At 37.2% G+C, this 21,206-nt stretch overlaps 1 long non-coding RNA gene and 1 pseudogene across 2 annotated transcripts in view; one reads left to right on the top strand and one right to left on the bottom strand.

The window, feature by feature from the left end:
- The window catches only part of LOC133096811 (uncharacterized), an 89,720-nt gene that overhangs the window by 38,499 nt on the left and 30,015 nt on the right, over positions 1-21,206 (top strand). The gene's annotated exons all lie outside the window — the stretch shown is intronic.
- LOC133096278 (cytochrome b5-like) lies at positions 20,356-20,963 on the bottom strand (annotated as a pseudogene).

A 21,206-nucleotide genomic window follows, 5' to 3' on the forward strand; every position in this document is an offset into this window, starting at 1 on the left:
TTAAGAAGTTCAAACCCTGGCACTGTGATTCTCAAGCTTGAGTGAGCATCAGAATTGCTCAGGAAGCTCTAAAAGTACAGATTTCCAGGTCTTACCCCCAGAGATTCTAATTCAGTAAGACTGGGTAGGGACCCAGAATTCTATACTTTCAATAAGCCTCCAGACACCTCTGATGATCAGCCAGACTGGGAACTCTTGGACTAGTGGGTGGTAATAAAAGCCTTGTTTTTACATCTCTTTTCCCAAATATGAAGTATTTTCATACCCCTCATCTCACTTGATTCTTACTCTCTGAGCGAGGTAGAAACCCTGCAGTTTATGAGTGAGGACATGAAGTGCAGAGAGATCACATGGTTGGCGAAGTCAGAATCTGGATTTGAACCCAGGATTTCCATCCACAAGCTCAGCACTGTTTCCTTCTCACTCACCCCCTCTTGAGAGTGATGACCCAGGTTAGCTCTGTTGGGTAAAGAGCAACAAACCATATGGGTCATTGTTAAATGGACAGCCAGTATATTCAGGTCTCTCTCCTAGGTTCTTTGGGAAAGACAGAGTGAGAGGAAAATATTGCCTTCTTCACCTGCCCCACCCCCCATCCTCCACCCTTCGCCTTGGAGAATCACATTGGGAAAAAGAATTGACTATGGAGACAGGCTCTCTCAGTGATGCCGAGTAATGAAGGTTATTTCCTTATAGGTATGTTTTACCTAGAAAATAAATCAACTGAGAAAGTCAATCCTACTGGGTGGGATAAGCTCGGTTCACACTCTGCAAGGTCCCTTGACAGGGACCACATGATAAACTAGGCAGCAAACCAAATGCAATCCTTTACCTGAATGTGGCTCATGAACCCAGTCCTCTTGCTTCCCTCTGGATTGTTACCTAGCCCACCTTGCTTCACTCTTCTATCTGTGGTGTGGTTTAGATAAGTCATTAAAGGATTTATTTCACTATTATCATATAATCCAACATGACATTAACAGTGCATTTGACAGCAGATAGATGAAAATTCCAGCTGCCTTTCTGGATTAGTAACACAACAAGTTTCATTTTGAAATGACAAGCTGTGAGAGAGCAGTGTCAGCAAAAGGTCCCTCCATTTTCCATGCAGGTACAGGGCCTGAAGCTTTTCCCTGCCACATCCCTGACAAGAAAAGGCCAGGGTTCAATAGTGTGGATGCTGAGCTATCCCATCATTCAAGGACGTGGACCCTTCAGGCTGTGTCTGAGAGTGAAACAAGCCTCTGTGAAGCATACAGAGGGCTTGTGTTGACCACAGAAAACAAGGGAGTGAGTTTGGGGAGACAAGTCACTAGAAAAATAAGCAGAAACAAATGATTTCCTTTAAATTCTGCTTGGAAGTGTTTCTGGGTGGAGGAGCTTCTCATGAAGGTCTTTTGGTTTTTCTACTCAGAGACAACTTTCATGTGCTGGCACCAAGTATTACCTGAGGAAGTTTGGGAAGGGAGATAGAAAAGGAGAAGGCTGACAATTTGCCTAGCCATTTATCAGAGCATAGGTACTCAAGCAAAATAACCAATGGCCCTTATTTCCTTACACTTACAATTGGAAATTAACAACTCTGAAAGGGTAGTTTTGAAGAAGGCTGCATTCTGTGATGGTTCTTCCTTTAGCATCTCCTGGGTTGGGATTTTCCGGCTTCAGCATACTAAAATCAGATCTCACTGGGTCGATTGAATTATACACACAAATATACAAATTCAGGACACCTTTTAAGTAATCAGTTTGAGACACTGATGCTTGATGGGAACCCTTCTCCTTTTAAATTGAGCTTTACAGCCAATGGTATGTTTATTTTAACCACAAGATATGTATCTACTGACTCTATTATTGCATAGCCCAGAGGAAGGTGCCACTAGGACACGATCTCATTCTAGCAGTGGCAGCAAAGCTGGCTGGGGAACAGAGCCTGAAGGGGGCTAGGATAACTGAGGCAGAAGAACGGATAAGTGACCTGGAAGATAAGAGAGTGGTAATAACTACCACAGACAAGAATAAAGAAAAAGGAATGAAAAGAACTGAGGACAGCCCCAGAGACCTCTAGGATAATATTACACACACCAACATTTGAATTATAGGGGTCCTAGAAGAAGAAGAGAAAAAGAAAGGGACTGAGAAAATATTTGAAGAGATTATAGTTGAAAACTTCCCTAATATGGCAAAGGAAATAGTCAATCAAGTCCAGGAAGTGCAGAGAGTCCAATACAGGATAAATCCAAGGAGAAACACCCCAAGACACATATTAATCAAACTATTAAAAATTTTAATAGTTTAATAAAAAGTTTAATACCAGTTAAATATCAAAAATTAAATACAAAGAAAAAATATTAAAAGCAGCAAGAGAAAAGCAACAAATAACATACAAGGGAATCCCCATAAGGTTAACAGCTGATCTTTCAGCAGAAACTATACAAGTCAGAAGGGAGTGGCAGGACATATTTTAAATGATGAAAAGGAAAAACCTACAACCAAGATTACTCTTCCCAGCAGGGATCTCATTCAGATTCGACAGACAAATTAAAATCCTCATAGACAAGCAAAAGCTAAGAGAATTCAGCACAACCAAACCAGCTTTACAACAAATGCTAAAGTAACTTCTCTAGGCAGGAAGCACAAGAGAAGGAAAAGACCTACAATAACAAACCTAAAACAATTAAGAAAATGATAGTAGGAACATACATATCGGTAATTACCTTAAATGTAAATGGATTAAATGCTCCAACCAAAAGACATAGACTGGCTGAATGGATCCAAAAACAAGACCCATATATATGCTGTCTACAAGAGACCCACTTCAGACCTAGGGACACATACAGACTGAAAGTGAGGGGATGGAAAAAGATATTCCATGCAAATGGAAATCAAAAGAAAGCTGGTGTAGCAATTCTCATATCAGACAAAATAGACTTTAAAATAAAGACTATTACAAGAGACAAAGAAGTACACTACAAAATGATCAAGGGATCAATCCAAGAAGAAGGTATAACAATTGTAAATATTTATGCACCCAATATAGGCGCACCTCAATACATAAAGCAAATGCTAACAGCCATAAAATGGGAAATCGACAGTAACACAATCATAGTAAGGGACTGTAACACCCCACTTTCACCAATGGACAGATCATCCAAAATGAAAATAAATAAGGAAACACAAGCTTTAAATGATACATTAGACAAGGTGGACTTAATTGATATTTATAAAACATTCCATCCAGAAACAACAGAATACACTTTCTTCTCAAGTGCTCAAGGAGCATTCTCCAGGATAGATCATATCTTGAGTCACAAATCAAGCCTTGGTAAAGTTAAGAAAATTGAAATCATATCAAGTATCTTTTCCGACCACAACGCTATGTACCTAGATATTAATTACAGGAAAAATCTGTAAAAAAACAAACACATGGAGGCTAAACAATACACTACTAAATAAGAGATCACTGAAGAAATCAAAGAAGAAATCCAAAAATACCTAGAGACAAATGACAATGAAAACACAAGGACCCAAAACCTATGGGATGCAGCAAAAGCAGTTCTAAGAGGGAAGTTTATAGCAATACAATCCTAACTCAAGAAACAACTCAAATAAAAAACCTAACCTTACACCTAAAGCAATTAGAGAAAAGAAGAACAAAAAAAAACCCCGAAGTTAGGAGAAGGAAAGAAATCATAAAGATAAGATCAGAAATAAATGAAAACAACATGAAGGAAATGATAGCAAAGATCAATAAAACTAAAAGCTGGTTCTTGGAGAAGATAAACAAAATTGGTAAACCATTAGCCAGACTCATGAAGAAAAAAAGGGAGAAGACTCAAATTAATAGAATTAGAAATGAAAAAGGAGAAGTAACAACTGACACTGCAGAAATACAAAGGATCATGAAAGATTAATACAAGCAACCATATCCCAATAAAATGGACAACCTGGAAGAAATGGACAAATTCTTAGAAAAGCACAACCACCCGAGACTGAACCAGGAAGAAGTAGAAAATATAAACAGACCAATCGCAAGCACTGAAATTGAAACTGTGATTATAAATCTTCCAACAAAGAAAAGCCCAGGACAGATGGCTTCACCGGTGAATTCTATCAACATTTAGAGAAGAGGTAACACCTATCCTTCTCAAACTCTTCCAAAATATAGCAGAGGGAGGAACACTCCCAAACTCATTCTATGAGGTCACCATCACCCTAATACCAAAACCAGACAAAGATGCCACAAAAAAAGAAAACTACAGGCCAATATCACTGATCAACATAGATGCAAAAATCCTCAACAAAATACTAGCAAACAGAATTCAACAGCACATTAAAAGGATCAAACGGCATGATCAAGTGGGGTTTATCCCAGGAATGCAAGGATTCTTCAGTATACACAAATCAATCAGTGTGATAAACCATATTAACAAATTGAAGGAGAAAAATCATATGATCACCTCAATAGATGCAGAGAAAGCTTTTGACAAAATTCGACACCCATTTATGATACTACTCCAGAAAGTAGGCATAGAGGGAACTTACCTCAACATAATAAAGGCCATATATGACAAACCCACAGCCAACATCATTCTCAATGGTGAAAAACTGAAACCATTTCCAAAACCATTTCCAGTTTTCCAAAAACTACGATCAGGAACAAGACAAGGTTGCCCACTCTCACCACTATTACTCAACATAGTTTTGGAAGTTATAGCCACAGCAATCAGAGAAGAAAAAGAAATAAAAGGAATCCAAATCGGAAAAGAAGTAAAACTGTCACTGTTTGCAGATGACATGATACTATACATAGAGAATCCTAAAGATGCTACCAGAAAACTACTAGAGCTAATCAATGAATTTGGTAAAGTAGCAGGATACAATATTAATACACAGAAATCTCTTGCATTCCTATACACTAATGATGAAAAATCTGAAAGAGAAATTAAGGAAACACTCCCATTTACCACTGCCACAAAAAGAATAAAATACCTAGGAATAAACCTACCTAAGGAGACAAAAGACCTGTATGCAGAAAACTATAAGACACTGATGGAAGAAATTAAAGATGATACAAACAGATGGAGAGATATACCATATTCTTATAGATTGGAAGAATCAACATTGTGAAAATGACTATACTATGCAAAACAATCTACAGATTCAATGCAATCGCTATCACTACCAATGGCATTTTTCACAGAACTAGAACAAAAAATTTCACAATTTGTATGGAAACACAAAAGACCCTGAATAGCCAAAGCAATCTTGAGAAAGAAAAACGGAGCTGGAGGATTCAGGCTCCCTTATTTCAGAGTACACTACAAGGCTACAGTAATTAAGACATTATGGTACTGGCACAAATACAGAAATATAGATCAATGGAACAGGATAGAAAGCCCAGAGATAAACCCATGCACATATGGTCACCTTATCTTTGATAAAGGAGGCAAGAATATACAATGGAGAAAAGACAGCCTCTTCAATAAGTGGTGCTGGGAAAACTGGACAGCTACATGTAAAAGAATGAAATTAGAACACTTCCTAACAGCATACACAAAAATAAACTCAAAATGGATTAAAGACCTAAATGTAAGGCCAGACACTATAAAACTCTTAGAGGAAAACATAGGCAGAACACTCTATGACATAAATCACAGCAAGATTCTTTTTGACCCACCTCCAAGAGAAATGGAAATAAAAACAAAAATAAACAAATGGGACCTAATGAAACTTAAAATCTTCTGCACAGCAAAGGAAACCATAAACAAGACGAAAAGACAACCCTCAGAATGGGAGAAAATATTTGCAAATGAAGCAACTGGCAAAGGATTAATCTCCAAAATTTACAAGCAGCTCATGCAGCTCAATATCAAAAAACAAACAACCCAATCCAAAAATGGGCAGAAGACCTAAATAGACATTTCTCCAAAGATAATATACAGATTGCCAACAAACACATGAAAGGATGCTCAACATCACTAATCATTAGAGAAATGCAAATCAAAACTACAATGAGATATCATCTCACACCGGTCAGAATGGCCATCATCAAAACAGCTATAAACAATAAATGCTGGAGAGGGTGTGGAAAAAAGGGAACCCTCTTGCACTGTTGGTGGGAATGTAAATTGATACAGCCACTATGGAGAACAGTATGGAGGTTCCTTAAAAAACTAAAAATAGAACTGCCATACAACCCAGCAATCCCACTACTGGGCATATACCCTGAGAAAACCATAATTCAAAAAGAGACATGTACCACAATGTTCATTGCAGCTCTATTTACAATAGCCAGGACATGGAAGCAACCTAAGTGTCCATTGACAGATGAATGGATAAAGAAGATATGGCACATATATACAATGGAATATTACTCAGCCATAAAAAGAAGCGAAATTGAGTTATTTGTAGTGAGGAGAATGGACTGTCCTACAGAGTGAAGTAAGTCAGAAAGAGAAAATTACTGTATGCTAACACATATATATGGAATCTAAAAAAAAAAAAAAAAATGGTTCTGAAGAACCTAGGGGTAGGACAGAAATAAAGACACAGATATAGAGAATGGACTTGAGGACACGGAGGGGGAAAGGTAGCTGGGACGAAGTGAGAGAGTGGCATGGACATATATACACTACCAAATGTAAAATAGATAGCTAGTGGGAAGCAGCCGCATAGCACAGGGAGATCAGCTCTGTGCTTTGTGACCACCTAGAGGGGTGGGATAAGGAGGGTGGGAGGGAGACTCAAGAGGGAGGAGATATGGGGATATATGTATATGTATTGCTGATTCACTTTGTTATACAGCAGAAACTAACACACCATTGTAAAGCAATTATACTCCAATAAAGATGTTAATAAATAAATGTTATTCTGTAATTCTACTACAAAATGAGTTAGAATTTCAGAACATGTCTGAAAATGACATTGTCCTCTTAAATGATATTCTACTGAGACAATCTTTTTTAAGGTTTCACTAATTTGGATCAAGAAAAATTAATTTTCTAATATTTAAATTATGACAGTTAACTAAAATGACCTTAGTGTGTAGCTAGCTTCTATTTTTATTAACATTATATTATTGTATATGTATTTTAAATCTTGGTTCCTCCATGAAAAACTAACGTATTAATGACAGTTTTAAATGTGAAAGGTAAAATGCCCTATTTCTTTATTGTTGAAAATAAAAAGACATGTCCCTGCATCAGGATATTGGTGAAGCAACCTACTAGTCAAGTAAGAGTAGAAGTTTTTCAAAATATTGTTGCAAATTTTTGTTTGGGGGAATTAATTTGGGAGAATTTTTGAAAATGGTCTGAAATGATGTGGAACCAGGCCTGGTAGATAGAGTGGGTTATAAAACTTTGTAATAATATTTTGGATGATTTGTAACTATAATGAAGAGACCAGTTTTTCTTTTGGCTCAGAGACGACTCTACCAAAGAGAAATTTTGAAAATGTTTGGAGAAAGGGCAGTACCAGTGAAAGACACAATACATGTGTCCTCATGCATGACTGCCTTGAGGCGGCTCTCATTTGAATTTAAAGATTATGAGATGTTTGCTTACAAATCATCAGTTCAAGAACAGTATGGGAGAGGTTATGTTTATGTTTAAAAAATCTGATTATCAAAGGTAAGAAGTTTCATTTTTTAAGAAAATGAAAACACTTTTTTTTTTTTTTTTTTTTTGCAAACAATACCAGAGTGAAATTATTCTAAGATCACATCTTAGGCAAAGACTCCTAAGAACGCTTTTTATTTTCTAGATTAAAAAAAAAAAAGATCCCACACACCCAACATTCCTCTCTATGCCTAAGAAATTAATTTCTCACCACTTTGGGTGATAGCAGCAAAAGTCATTCTGGGGTTAATCAAAAATTTTAAGACAAGGGATATATGACATGGGAACACTGGTATATACAGGCCATGATTAACTAAGAAGTGTACATAAGTAACTAAGCTGTCCATTAAAAACTTAAAAAAAAAGAAAGGCTGGAAACTTGGCAAAATCTGTGATTTAAAAGCAGTTGATGTTAGTTGTCTTCATTATTAATACATTTATCTGTTATGATGCATCAGAGAAATTCTCTCTGAATATATCCATTTTACAAGTTTATTGTGGATAAAATAGACCTAAATAAAGCTGCATATATTTAAGTATACAATTTAATGTTTGTTGGATGTAAACATCCATGAAATCATCACCACAATCAGTATTGTGAATACATCTGTCACCCCCAAAAGTTTCCTCATTCCCCTCTGTAATTCGTCCCTCCCCAGACAACCACGAATTTGCTTTCTGTCACTATAGATTCTGTAACAAGATTTTATATAAATGGAGTCATTCCATATCTACTCTCTTTTGTCTGGCTTCTTTCACTCAGCCTAATTATTCTGAGATTCATCTGTGTTGTTGTATGTATCAGTATTTTATTCTTTTTTATTATTATTTATCCCTTTTTATTCTACTTATTCCAGATATTTCTATTTATTTATTTAATTTCCTTTTATGGATATACCAGAGTTTGTTTATCCATTTACCTGTTGATGCTCATTTGAGATGTTTCCAGTTTTTAATTTTTATTCATAAAGCTACTATAACATTTATGTACAAATCTTTGTATAAACATATGATTTCTTTCCCCTTGAGTTGTAGTTAAGTGTACGTTTAAATTTTTAAGAAACTGCCAGTTTTCCAAAGCAGTTGTACCCTTTCTCATTTCCACCAGCAGTGTATGAGATTTCTGGCTTCTTCTTATCCTCCCCAGTACTTGGTACAGTCAGCTTCTTTCAGTCTTAACCCTTGTAATGCGTGTGAAGTGATATCTCATTGTGGTTTTGATTTGCATTCCCCTGATGGATAATGATGTTGAACTTCTTTTCATGTTTTTATTTGGCATCAATATTTCTTCTTTAGTGAAGTGTCTGTTCAAATTTTACCAATTTTCACTGGGTTGCTTATCTTGTTAATTAGTCATGAGTTCTTTATATAGCTTAGACACAATTCCTTTGTCAGATATATATCTTGTAAATATTTTCTCCTAGGCTGTGGCTTTCGTAACAATGTTGTTTGAAGAGCAAAACTTTTAACTTTTGATACAGTCTCATTTACTGACTTTTTTCTTTTGGGGTTGTGCTTTCAGTGTCATGTTTTAAAGTCTTTACCAAATTCAAGGTCGCTAAGATTTTCTCCTATGTTTTCTTCTAGAAGTTTTATAGTTTTAGCTCTGACATTTAGGACTATGAGCCATGTTGAGTTAAATTTTATGTGTGATATCAGTTAAGAGTCAAGGTGTATTTTATTTCATTTTTGCATAAGGCTACCCAGTTGTTCCATCATTTAACCTCAGTGGACTATAGTTTCCTCATTTGTAAAATGGGATTACATCTTCCATCTCGAAAGTTTGTTGTGGAAACTAAATAAAACAATATATGTACAGTGCCTAGGACCTGATAGGCACTTAATAAATATAATTTCCTTCCTATACACCCTCCCAAAAAAAAAACTCTTAAAAAAAACTATGGAATACTACTTACTGTGTATTAGAAAATGATTTATCACTTAGTACAAGATTTAAATAAAGATACGAGCAAAGAGTTAATAGACTCTTGAAAGTTTGGTGCTAGAAAGGTTTTCAAAGCTTATTTCATCCAACCCTGTCCTTTCAAGATGGAGAACATGAAACCTGAGGGCTGACATGATTCACCCAAGGTCATTCACCAAGATGGTGGCAAAGATGGGCTAGAACCCAACCCCTTAGCCCTCATCTCAACTCTTACTCATCATTACTTAATTGAAAGGTGGGCTACAAACAAATTTTTCAGAGTGAAAAATCACCACATACATTGAAATAGAACAGTTTTAAAAGAGACATATAGTAATTTCCTCACAAAATTATTACTAATTACATCTAGTAGCCTGAAAGTGTTAGCACACAATCTTCTTTCCAACAAAATTGAATTCATTATAGGTGGCTATTAAAATATTTGGGAATAAGTGTTAGGAGTAGATTCACAACATTATTGAGAGTTTTTTTAATGAATAAAAAAAAGAAAATATTTATATATTTAGCTATGTGAAAATTAAAATTTTTGCCTGACAGAAGACATCATAAATTAGAATTTTAAAAAATGAGACAAATTAGAAAAAAGTGGCAAGCTATATTAAGAGCTTGATTGATACACTTAATATATGATGGGCTGTCACGGATCCAGGGAAAACATGAAGACCCCAGCAGAAAATAGGCAAGGGGTACATACAAGTGTGTCCCAGATAAACACACATAACCATTAAGCAGAAGGAAAGAATCTCTACCCACTAACATTTAGAGATCATATCTGAAAAAATGAGATATATATTTACATCAGAGATTGCCAAAAATTTAAAAAGAGTAATAATACCCCACACCTTGGTGAGGGTGTGGAAAAAGGGCCCCTTTCATGTATGCTGTTGCTGTGAGCCTAGTATTGACACAACTTTCCTGGAGGGCAATTTGGTAATTTCTATGAAAAATTCCATGAAATGATTGATCCAGAAATGCCATTTCCATGAATTTATCTTATAAAAATACCTACCCAAGTGCCTAAAGATATTTTTATTAAAACATACATTGCAGGCTGGGTTGAATATCAAAAACTGAGAAACCAACAAAATGTCCACTCACCAATGAATAGTGTAAAAATAAATAGAGGGATGATACATTCGTATGGCATGCTCTGCTGTTCTCAGAAGAATGAAGTTGCTCTATATATACCACCTGGAAAAGGGTCAATGACGCATTAAGTGAAAAAGCAAATTGTAAAGATGTGTAGGCTGATCCTACTTTGTAAAAGCGGGGAAGGGAGAAATAGGTATTTGAATATACATGGAAGAAAGCTTTACTCGGACTCCTTAGTTAAAAGTGACAGAATGAGGAGGAACTAGCATAAGCCAGAAGGAATTGTTTGGCTCCCATCACTGGGAACCCACAGGTACAGTTAGCCCAAGAGTTAGCTGAATCTGGGGGCTCAGGCAACGTTCTCATCATCTCCCACTGATTCTGCCTCCCTCCATGTTTCGTCCTCATTCTTTTTCATCCCACACAGCCGCCTCCCTCATGCAGCTCAAAAATATGGCCACTGGTAATCTAACTTCAGATTTTCCTAGTAGAATGACCTGCAAGAGTAAGAGACAGAATTTCCTGCCACGTCCCGCAGGAACCACAGCTAGGACTCTGACATTGCCGTCCCACTCCCGTTAGGGATCAAGCCTTTTCCTGAAGCAGTGACTTGAGTCGGGGGCCAGGGCTCATTCTCAGTGGCAGGTGAAGCTCCTGATTGCATCTCTGGGAGCAGTGGAAGCACAAGTGTGGGCTCAGACTGGGGGCCAATGGTTCCCCACAGGGAGGACTTCTACAAAACAACCAGTATCTACTACACACTGGACATCTTTAATAACAATAACGTTAGGAAGTGGGTTATTATTGTAATTGAAAAATGCAAAGGTTGGGACTACAGAAAATGGTATAAAAAACAAACAGCAAACCAGGAGTCCTATCTCACCTCTAATCAGGTGCCCTTTTCAAGATTTAAAAGAACAAAGACACACACACACAGAGGCACATTTTTCCATTATTTTGTCAAAATGTGGCATAGGTCTTTCTTGGCAACAAAGTAGTTAATTTCTTCTGGAAAGATACCGGGGAAGGAATTTTTACTGAAGAGGCTGATTCAACCTTTTCTGGGAGCAGAGACTCTTAGATTTTGTGAGATAAGTGAAGGGAATGTACAGGCCAGGATGAGTGCTGAGGTGGCTCTGTGTGAGCTTGTCCTGGAGCCCCCTCAGGGCAGGAGGATTGGAGGGTAAGGCCAGCCCCAGGCTTTCTGACAGCTTCTGAATGGGCGGCAAATGTCCCCAGAATGGATTTTTCTCTCCAGAAAGCAGTCAGTGCACTCTGTCTGTCACACTTGCTGCTGACTGCCTTCTCCCCATCACCCCCCACTGCCACCCCCCAGTAGGTCCATCAAAGAGAAACCAGGAATCAGGAATGCAAGACCTAACAGTTAAACTCATTAGCTTGGATTCCACAAATCCTGCATTTGAGATAAATCAGATAGGAGCTATAATGAAGTTTCTGTATTTATTACCTCTGAATAAAGGATTTACTTTGCAAATTATAGGGTAAATAAGATTGCAGAGGAAAGGGGAAAGCTACTTTTCAAGCATCCTTCACTATTTCAGAAACATCCATCCACAGGTAATCAACTGATAAGCCAGTGACTAATGATAAATCACTGCTGTCTATTCAATCAAGTATTTTTAAAAAATCCTCTTCTACTGGACACTATAGCCTGGTTCCTCATTTCTGTGTATATCCTCAAGAGTAATTAAACAAAGTGTAATTCAGAATGTTTTACTAATTCAGATTACTGGAAAGTTTTTATTGTAGGATAGTTAAGACTCAGATGTGACGTCTGATTATCAGATGTGATTTCTGGCATAGTTATAGTGGTTAAGACTTTTGAGTCAGGTCTGGTTCAAGTTCAGGTTCTATCATTTAATGCCATCTTGGGCAAGTTGCTTGCCTCTCTGAGCCTTAGTTCTCTCATCTATATAACTGGATAACTATACCCCTCTTATGGAATTGCTGTGAGTATTCAGTGAGAAGCTTAGCACATAGTAATCCATCAGTAAATATTAGCTTTAGTTTTTAATCTTTTTAGTCATGTATTGTGTTTTAAATGTAACTGACTCTCCTAGGTTCCCAAGACACTTCCTTTTCAAAGTTTTGATTTAGTGAGAACAGAATAGAGTGAGAACAGAATAGGGCTGGCTTTAAACACGTGTTGGCCAAGTGCTCAACTGTTCAGTGCAATAGGTCATGTAGTATCTGAAGGGAAAAAAGTGTATCATCTGAATCAATCTGTCAACTTTAGTTCATTGATTTTATAGGATTTGTGGATTCTTTCCTTAAGAGCAACCTTCACCATTATGTTCTACCTTTCCATTAACAGACAAATGAACAAATAAACAAACAAACAGACAAGCAAAATTCTCCTCTACAGAGTTAGGCAGTATTTTGATCTATTCAGCCTTGGGAGAGTCCACCAACACAGATGGTTCCCATTTCAATAACTAGTGTATGGCACGCAGGCAGTGTTTACCCACAGACAGCACTGAGTGATGAGCTAGGAAATTGTGAGGCAGGTCAAGCAACTCGGATCAAGTAGAATGAGTGGCAAGAAAGTATTATAAAATGAAAAGTGACAAATTGGGAAATAATATTTGGCACACATGTAACAAGCAAAGGCTATAAAATACTAATATCAGAATGTAAAAATATAAAAGAGACTCTACCAATCAATAAGAAATGCCAAACAATCCAAAAGAAGAATGATACTAGGTTAGTCTCTGCCAAGTCACAAAAGAAATTCAAAATGTTAAGAATTTATGAAAAGAAGCTGAGCCTCATCAGGAATCAGGGAAATTCAAATGAAACCAGTAGTGGCTCACCATTTTTGATTATCAGACTTGCAAAAGTTAAAAACAATGATAAATACCTAATGTTGAGGATTTCAAGGAATGGATGTTCTCTTAAATTACATATTTTTTCTATTGCTGCAGTTACAAATTGCCACAAACTTAGTTGCTTAAAACAACACAAATTTATTATCTTATGTTGGTTATGAAGTCCAATAAGAGTCTCACTGGGCTAAGATCAAGGTGTCAGACGGGGCTGCATTCCTTTCTGGTGCCTCTGGGGAGGATCCATTTCCTTGCCTTTTCCCGCTTCTAGAGGAAACCAGCATACCTGGACTCCTTCTTCCATCTTTAAACACAGCAATGTTGCATTTTCTTTGATCATTCTTCTGCTGTAGTCACATCTCTCTCTGACCACAGCTGGGAAAGATTCTCTGCTTTTAAAGATTCATGTGATTAGATTGGACCCAATCAGATAATCCAGGATAATCTCCCCATCTCAAGGTCTTTAACCTTAGTCACATCTACAAAGTCCCTTTTGCCAGATAAGGTAACATATTCCCAGGTTCTCAGAATTAGGACGTGGACATCTTTGGGAGGGAGCATATTCTGCCTATCATATTAATGGTGATAGTCTAGTCTATTTGGAGGAGAGTTTGGAAGTACAGTCAGCCCTCTGTATTCACAGATTCTGCATCTGTAAATTCAACCAACCTCGAACTGAAAATATGCGGAAAAAATTTTTAATTTCAGAAAATTCCAAAAAGCAAAATTTGACTTTGCCACACTGGCAACTATTTATATAGCATGTACATTGTATTTACAACTATTTACATACCATTTACATTGTATTAGGTGTTATAAGTAAACTAGAGGTGATTTAAAGTATATGGGAGGGTATACCTATGTTATATTCAAATACTATGCCATTTTTTATAAGGGACTTGAGCATCCACAAATTTTGGTATCCTGACAGGTCCTGGAACAAATTCCCCATGGATACTGAGGGACGACTGTGTATGCAAACCTACTAACACAGAAATTTGACGTTTGATTATCTATCCTACAGAAAACTTGCACATTTGTATAGAAGTGTATGTCCAGAGACGTTCATTGCAGCATCATTTGTGAAAGCAAGAGATTAAAACAAATGAAATACACCTCAAAAAAGGATTTTTAAGTAAATTATATCTGTGTTACCAGGTAGCAGTTAAAAATATAAATACAGGCAGATCTCTATGTGCTGATATGAAAATATCTCCAGAACATGTGGTTAAGTGAAAAAAAGAAAGGAAAAATAAAAAAGTTGAAGATATACTAAAATAAACATTTAAATGGAAACTTATAGTTCAAGAATTTTTTAAATGTCTGGAAGGATCCTCACTAAGCCTTTGAGAAGTAGAGTGAAATTGAGGATAGGGAATGGAGGGGATATTCACTTTATCTCTCTTGATAAGCAGATAGATGATAGATAGATAGATAGATAGGTAGATAGATAGATAGATGAACAATAGGGATATCTATATTTATCTCTGTAATGTTTGAATTTTCACAGGAGTGTATTCACATTTACTTGTATTTTTAAAAAATATTGTTTAAAATCAAAGTGCACTGGAAGCTAAGTCATGAACACAGCTACAAGATGTGCACTACTCACTAGGCTTGAGTTTTCCATCTTTTTTGCTTTCAATCTGTTTGTATCCTTGAGTATAAAGTGTGTCTTCTGTAGGCACCAAGCAGTTGGATTATTTTTTTAAATCTGTTCTACCTCTAGCTTTTAATTTTTTTTTTCTTTAACATCTTTATTGGAGTATAATTGCTTTTCAATGGTGTGTTAGTTTCTGCTTTATAACAAAGTGAATCAGCTATACATATACATATATCCCCATATCTCCTTGTTCTTGTGTCTCCCTCCCACCCACCCTCCCTATCTCACCCCTCTAGGTGGTCACAAAGCACCGAGCTGATCTCCCTGTGCTATGCGGCTGCTTCCCACTAGCTATCTATTTTACATTTGGTAGTGTATATATGTCCATGCCACTCTCTCACTTCGTCCCAGCTTACCCTTCCCACTCCCCATGTCCTCAAGTCCATTCTCTATGTCTGCATCTTTATTCCTGTCCTGCCCCTAGGTTCTTCAGAACCATTTTTTTCCCCTAGATTCCATATATATGTGTTAGCATATGGTATTTGTTTTTCTCTTTCTGACTTACTTCACTCCTACCTCTAGCTTTTAATTGACATTTAAAAAAATTTATTTATTTATTTATTTATTTACTTATTTATGGCTGTGTTGGGTCTTCGTTTCTGTGCAAGGGCTTTCTCTAGTTGCGGCAAGTGGGGGCCACTCTTCATCGCGGTGCGCGGGCCTCTCACTATCGCGGCCTCTCTTGTGGCGGAGCACAGGCTCCAGACGCGCAGGCTCAGCAATTGTGGCTAACGGGCCCAGCTGCTCCGCGGCATGTGGGATCTTCCCAGACCAGGGCTCGAACCCGTGTCCCCTGCATTGGCAGGCAGATTCTCAACCACTGCGCCACCAGGGAAGCCCTAATTGACATGTTAAAACCATTTATATTTAATGTAATTACTGACAAGGTAGGATTTAGAGCTGCCATTTTCTATTTGTTTTCTATGTCTTATCTTTTTTATTCCTTGGTTGATTCTATCACTGCTTTCTTTTGTGTTAAATAGATATTTTTTAGTGTGCCATTGTTGTCTATTTTGCTGTATTTTTGGAGTTAGTTTCTTAGTGGTTGTCCTGGGGATTACAATAAACATCTTAACTTAAAATAGTCTAGTTTAGGTTAATACCAGACTAATTTTAATAGCATAAAAAACCTTGGTTCCAATACAGCTCCATTTCAGTTCTCAACCCTTCCTGTGTGAGACTAGCTTTTGGAGGGATATTCATTGTCTCCTTTCTGCTAGTAAGCACTGGTTGTGTCTCACTTTAACTAATGGGTATGTCTTAAAGAATTCCTAATTTCTAGTTAGGGGTGAAATGAAGAGATAAAGTAACCACATTAGCTATGTAAGCAGAGAACATGGCACCTCCAATTCACATAGGAGATGTTGAAGGAGGCATCCCCATTCACTGAGCTTTCTCAGTTTTCATTTGGCAGCTCATAAAGTGATTTTATGTGCAACTGAAAAAATGTAAAACCGTTTCCCACGTGCTTTAAAAAAACTATAATGCATTTTCAAATACAAAGGGCTATAGGGAGATTTCCTGACAAGCTTGAATAAAGGTGGGAATTTCAATTTTTTATGAGATTCTTTAAGCACTGAGTCTAAGGCAGCAGTAGCTCGCTCTTGCTAGCTATGAACGCATTGTAACTCCCAAGCTGAAGAGAGGTAAATGAGTGTTCCAGGGTCTGCAAAATGAAAAAAATACATTTGCAATTCATGTGTCACAGAAACAATTATTCTTCAAGTTTTATCATCAGGAAGAGAGAAAGGCAAATCACCCTGTATATATACATTCACAAATATACATTTATATAATGTATAACACATCTCTTTGTATTGCAATGATATTTGGCCATGGCTTGTATACAGTAGTTTCCATATGGTGTTTCAAACCATGTGCATCAGTTCAACTCAAAATACCTTGGTGTTGGTGTTAGGCAGATCTGAACTTGAGTCATGGTGTTGCCACTTACTCCCAGTGTGACTTGGTACTTCATCTCTTAACCATTTAATCTCTTTATGCCTCAGTTTCTTCAACCAAAAAAATTGACTTAAATTTGGTACCCACCTCACAGAGCAACTGAGATGATGAATCAATGTGATTAGCTATTGCTAATAATATAAGTATTAATTAAAAATAATAACAGAAGCTATTTTGAGCACCTGCTACATGCAAACCAAGGTACTAGGGCCTAAAGACAAATGGTAGATGGAATATATTGAACCCGTGTGATTCAAATATGCTTCAAGCTAAGTCTGAGAAACAAGAAATAATGACATACAGAATGCTGATAAAAATCAAAGCAAATCTCAATGGAATTTCTAGGAGAATTGGGGACAATAGGATTACAGTAGAAATAGAATTGGCATTGGAATGTGTCTACTTAACGTTTTCAACATACTAATGAAAATAGCTCTTTTTTTTTTTTTTTTGCAAATCTTCACTGTACTTGTACTTTCTTCAATACCCTAAAGAAGTTCTATTAGTATTGATTGATTGGTCTTTGAGTTCAATAATAGATTACCTTCATTTTTTACAACTTAAGGTTTTTTAAAAATTATTTTTATAAATGTTTGTAAAGTAAATTATGTTTTAAATGGTTCTGAATGAGTTTCATGCTTTCTAGTCATCACATTTCGTTCATTTCACTCCTTACTTAAAATATATTCCCATCTCTTGTCTGTCAACTCAAATCCTATCCAGTCTTTCAGAATCATCACCAATACCACTTCTTCTCTGAACCTTTTTGACAAATCTGGGTTTTCATCTGGAGCATAGAGCTCAGCAAGGCTTTTAATTTTTTTTTCAGAGATGGAAAAGTGGCCATTTAAAAGTAGTTTTTGGTTTTCTTCACTTTTATAGGAAAGTTTTTTATTTTCACAGATCTGTGAGTCACCTGGGTTGGTTTTGCTTCACATTGCAGATCTGCAAATCTGGGTCTTTCCCTCATGTCTTTCATCCTCCTTGGTCCCATTGGGCTCTTCAGGACACATTCTTCTCATGGTGATGGCAAAGGCACAAGGGGGAAGCCCAACATAAATACTTTTCAAGCTAATTTTTGCATTGAGCAGCTGCTAACATCCTACAACCCAAAGCAAAACACATGTCCGAGTCAAAGTCAAGAGGCAGGGACTTTAGTAGGAGAGAATATAAAGCTATAAGGCAGAGGGTGTAGATACAAGAAGTGGTGAAGAATTGGGTCCAATAATTCAATCTATCAGATATCTCCATAAAGATATCAATTGAAACTGAGCGAGGGATTTGGGATTTGGAGTTCCACTTGCTGGACCAGGGAAAGGAGAGCAGAAGGTAAACAATCTTCACAATGCAGGAACAGGTGGGAATTAATGAGAGAGTTGGCTGTGACCATTTTGTGATACCCACGTTCCTTGGTAGAGTCCCTTAAATGTTACTGTTTGATAGTAGCTGGGTTGGGGAAATTAAGACAGGCCCATGAGCAAAGCAGAGTCAGGAACGTTGGATAGACAATCTAGTTTTGGAATGATTGTAGAATTTGTCTACAATAAGATGCCTGGCCATGAAGACAGGCAACAATGAGAGAGAATTGTGGGAAATAAGAGTTTTCCTCCAGGGTTTTTAGAAATATTCAACGTGGGCAACCCTAGCGAACACTAAACTTTCTGCTAATATGGGCGTATAGAGTCTGCTGTTTGAGATATCACAGTGGTAAAATAACTGTGAAGCAAGACATGCCTAATTCAAGCAGCTTTACCAGTGATATTATTAATTATAACTTGTCTATTTTAGATTAGACTAAGTTTTAGTCACTTACTGGACCTCTTAGCCCAAACTCATTTATTTGGATACAAAAGTAACATATCCCTGTAGGCTTAAGTCATACATCTCATGATCACTTATATATCTCTTATCATTTACGCAGTCCATACATATGAAACCCAAGCTATATACAAGATAAACAGCTATGTAAAACAAAGTTTCTAATTTCAAATTATCAGTCCAAATAAAGTGATAAAACTGTAAGACAGACGATACAAAGTCTATAAATATTTTGAAGAGACAGGCACTATTCAGTGAAAATCTTGACCTATAAAAGTTTAAAATAAACCTGATCGTAGTAACAAATCCCTTAATGTTTTTTTTAATTTTTTTTTGTTCCAGGCTTATGTTTATTAAAATCTAAACAAAGGATTCCTCTGCAAGGTATTTTACCATGTGATAGAGACAGCTGCCCCACTGCCCTCCTACATTCGCTCTAACTTCCAGTGACAAAAAAGGCAGAGGGTGATACATGTCATTGATTATAAAAATCTATGCTCTGTAATTTAAACAAATTCCTTTCCAATGTGTTTAGTTATTTCTGAAGAACTCCATGGCTCATCAGTTGGCTAGCAGGCCAATGGACAATCATCGCTAACTACAAAGTACTTGAAGTCTATAAATTCATCTCTCAAGTTTCGACATTTAAAGAAAAAAGCACTGGGCAGAGAATAATAAACAAATATGGGATGACTGAATCAGTCCACTGAATCAGTCCACACCAGAGTTCTTCATGGCCCAACACCAGAGCTAAATTTCTTCAAAAATCAGATTCCAAATGTCCCACAATCTCTTTCAGATGTGTGTTTTTACAAATTAGGGGATCAACATTTCTTTACAGGAGCATTTAAACAGTTTTCAGCTCTGAAGGACGAGTCTGTAAAACCTGAGAACCTGTATAACTGAGAATCTCTTCAGAATGACATGTTTAAGCTGAGAGACAGTGGTAATGTTCTCTCATGGTTCACAGGCTTTTGTTGATGTTGCTGGTGGTTTTAATCAAAGAAAAGATGGAGTACCTTTTCTAGGTCTTGCAGGCCACTTTCTCTTTTTATCATCTATATGATTGTTCAAGTAGAACAATTATTAGAAATCTTGAAGCTATTATTTCTGGGCCTGCCTTAATTTCCTTGGGAAAAAAAAAAAAAAACTACACCAGAAACATGCAATACCTGATTATTCAATTAGATGAAGCAGCACAAGAAGAGATCCAAGGACGCCCCTGCTCACATCAGACAGACAACTTGGATCTGAAAGATTAGCACATTAAATGACCGCCAAATAATCAGATTCCAAACATTAAAGACAATTACATATCAAATAGACAGCCAGACATGGTGGTATGTTTTAAAAGATTGTGCCCACAATAAGCAAATGACATAGTGGTGGAACATCAAAACAAAGCTGATGAATAAAAAGGCACACTCTAAAAGTTCAGGAGTAGAAAGAACAGTTCTTTTTGGTTTGTTTTGTGTCTAATGTAGGAGGAAAGGAAAACAGGTGTATTCAAATCATTTTCAGGTGAAGTGTTCTGTCAGTTGAAGCAGTTAACGGTGGCTTCTTTCTCCCCGGACCAAAGCAGTCTTTTCTTCCACTGGCTTCTGAGAACGTGTTTAGTGTTCCGATGTGTAGAAGTGATACATCAGGGCTACAACCAGTGCTGAGATAGCTGGGATCACCCAATTGGTCCACCAGCTGGAATTAGAATCAATAGTAGTAATAAGAGTTTCCGAAGGCTTGGTTATCTTTGACCTGTCATCCAGATGCAGCTCCCCAGTGATAAACGTTTTGGACAATTCTCAAGCATGCGTAGAGTGTCCGACATCCTCAGAGTTTTCAGTGGCATCACCTCCAGCTTGTTCCCTTAAGACTTCTTCCCCAGGAGGGTGCTCCTCCAAAAATTTGCTCAAATCGTACACCTTGTAATGCAGGATCAGCCAGATGCTCTTGCTGTGGTTGTGCTTCTGGATCTCTTCCAGGGTGTAGTACTTCACGGCTTTGTCGGCATCCTCGGCCATTTCGGAGCGCGGCGAGCCTCGGGCCCTGAAGGGAGCAGCGGAGCCGGGCGGAGTACAGCCGGCGTCTCCGCGAACTTGCCCCGGGACGTTCCCTGCGGCCCGGCTCCGCGCCTGGGCCACCTTAATGTTTTTTGTTTGTTTGTTTGTTTGTTTTTTAAAGATTTTTTAAAAACTTTGGGTTTATTTATTTATTTATTTTTGGCTGTGTTGGGTCTTCGTTTCTGTGCGAGGGCTTTCTCTAAT

This window comes from Eubalaena glacialis, chromosome 8, assembly GCF_028564815.1.
Source record: "Eubalaena glacialis isolate mEubGla1 chromosome 8, mEubGla1.1.hap2.+ XY, whole genome shotgun sequence".
In the NCBI taxonomy this organism is placed as follows: Eukaryota; Metazoa; Chordata; class Mammalia; order Artiodactyla; family Balaenidae; genus Eubalaena; species Eubalaena glacialis.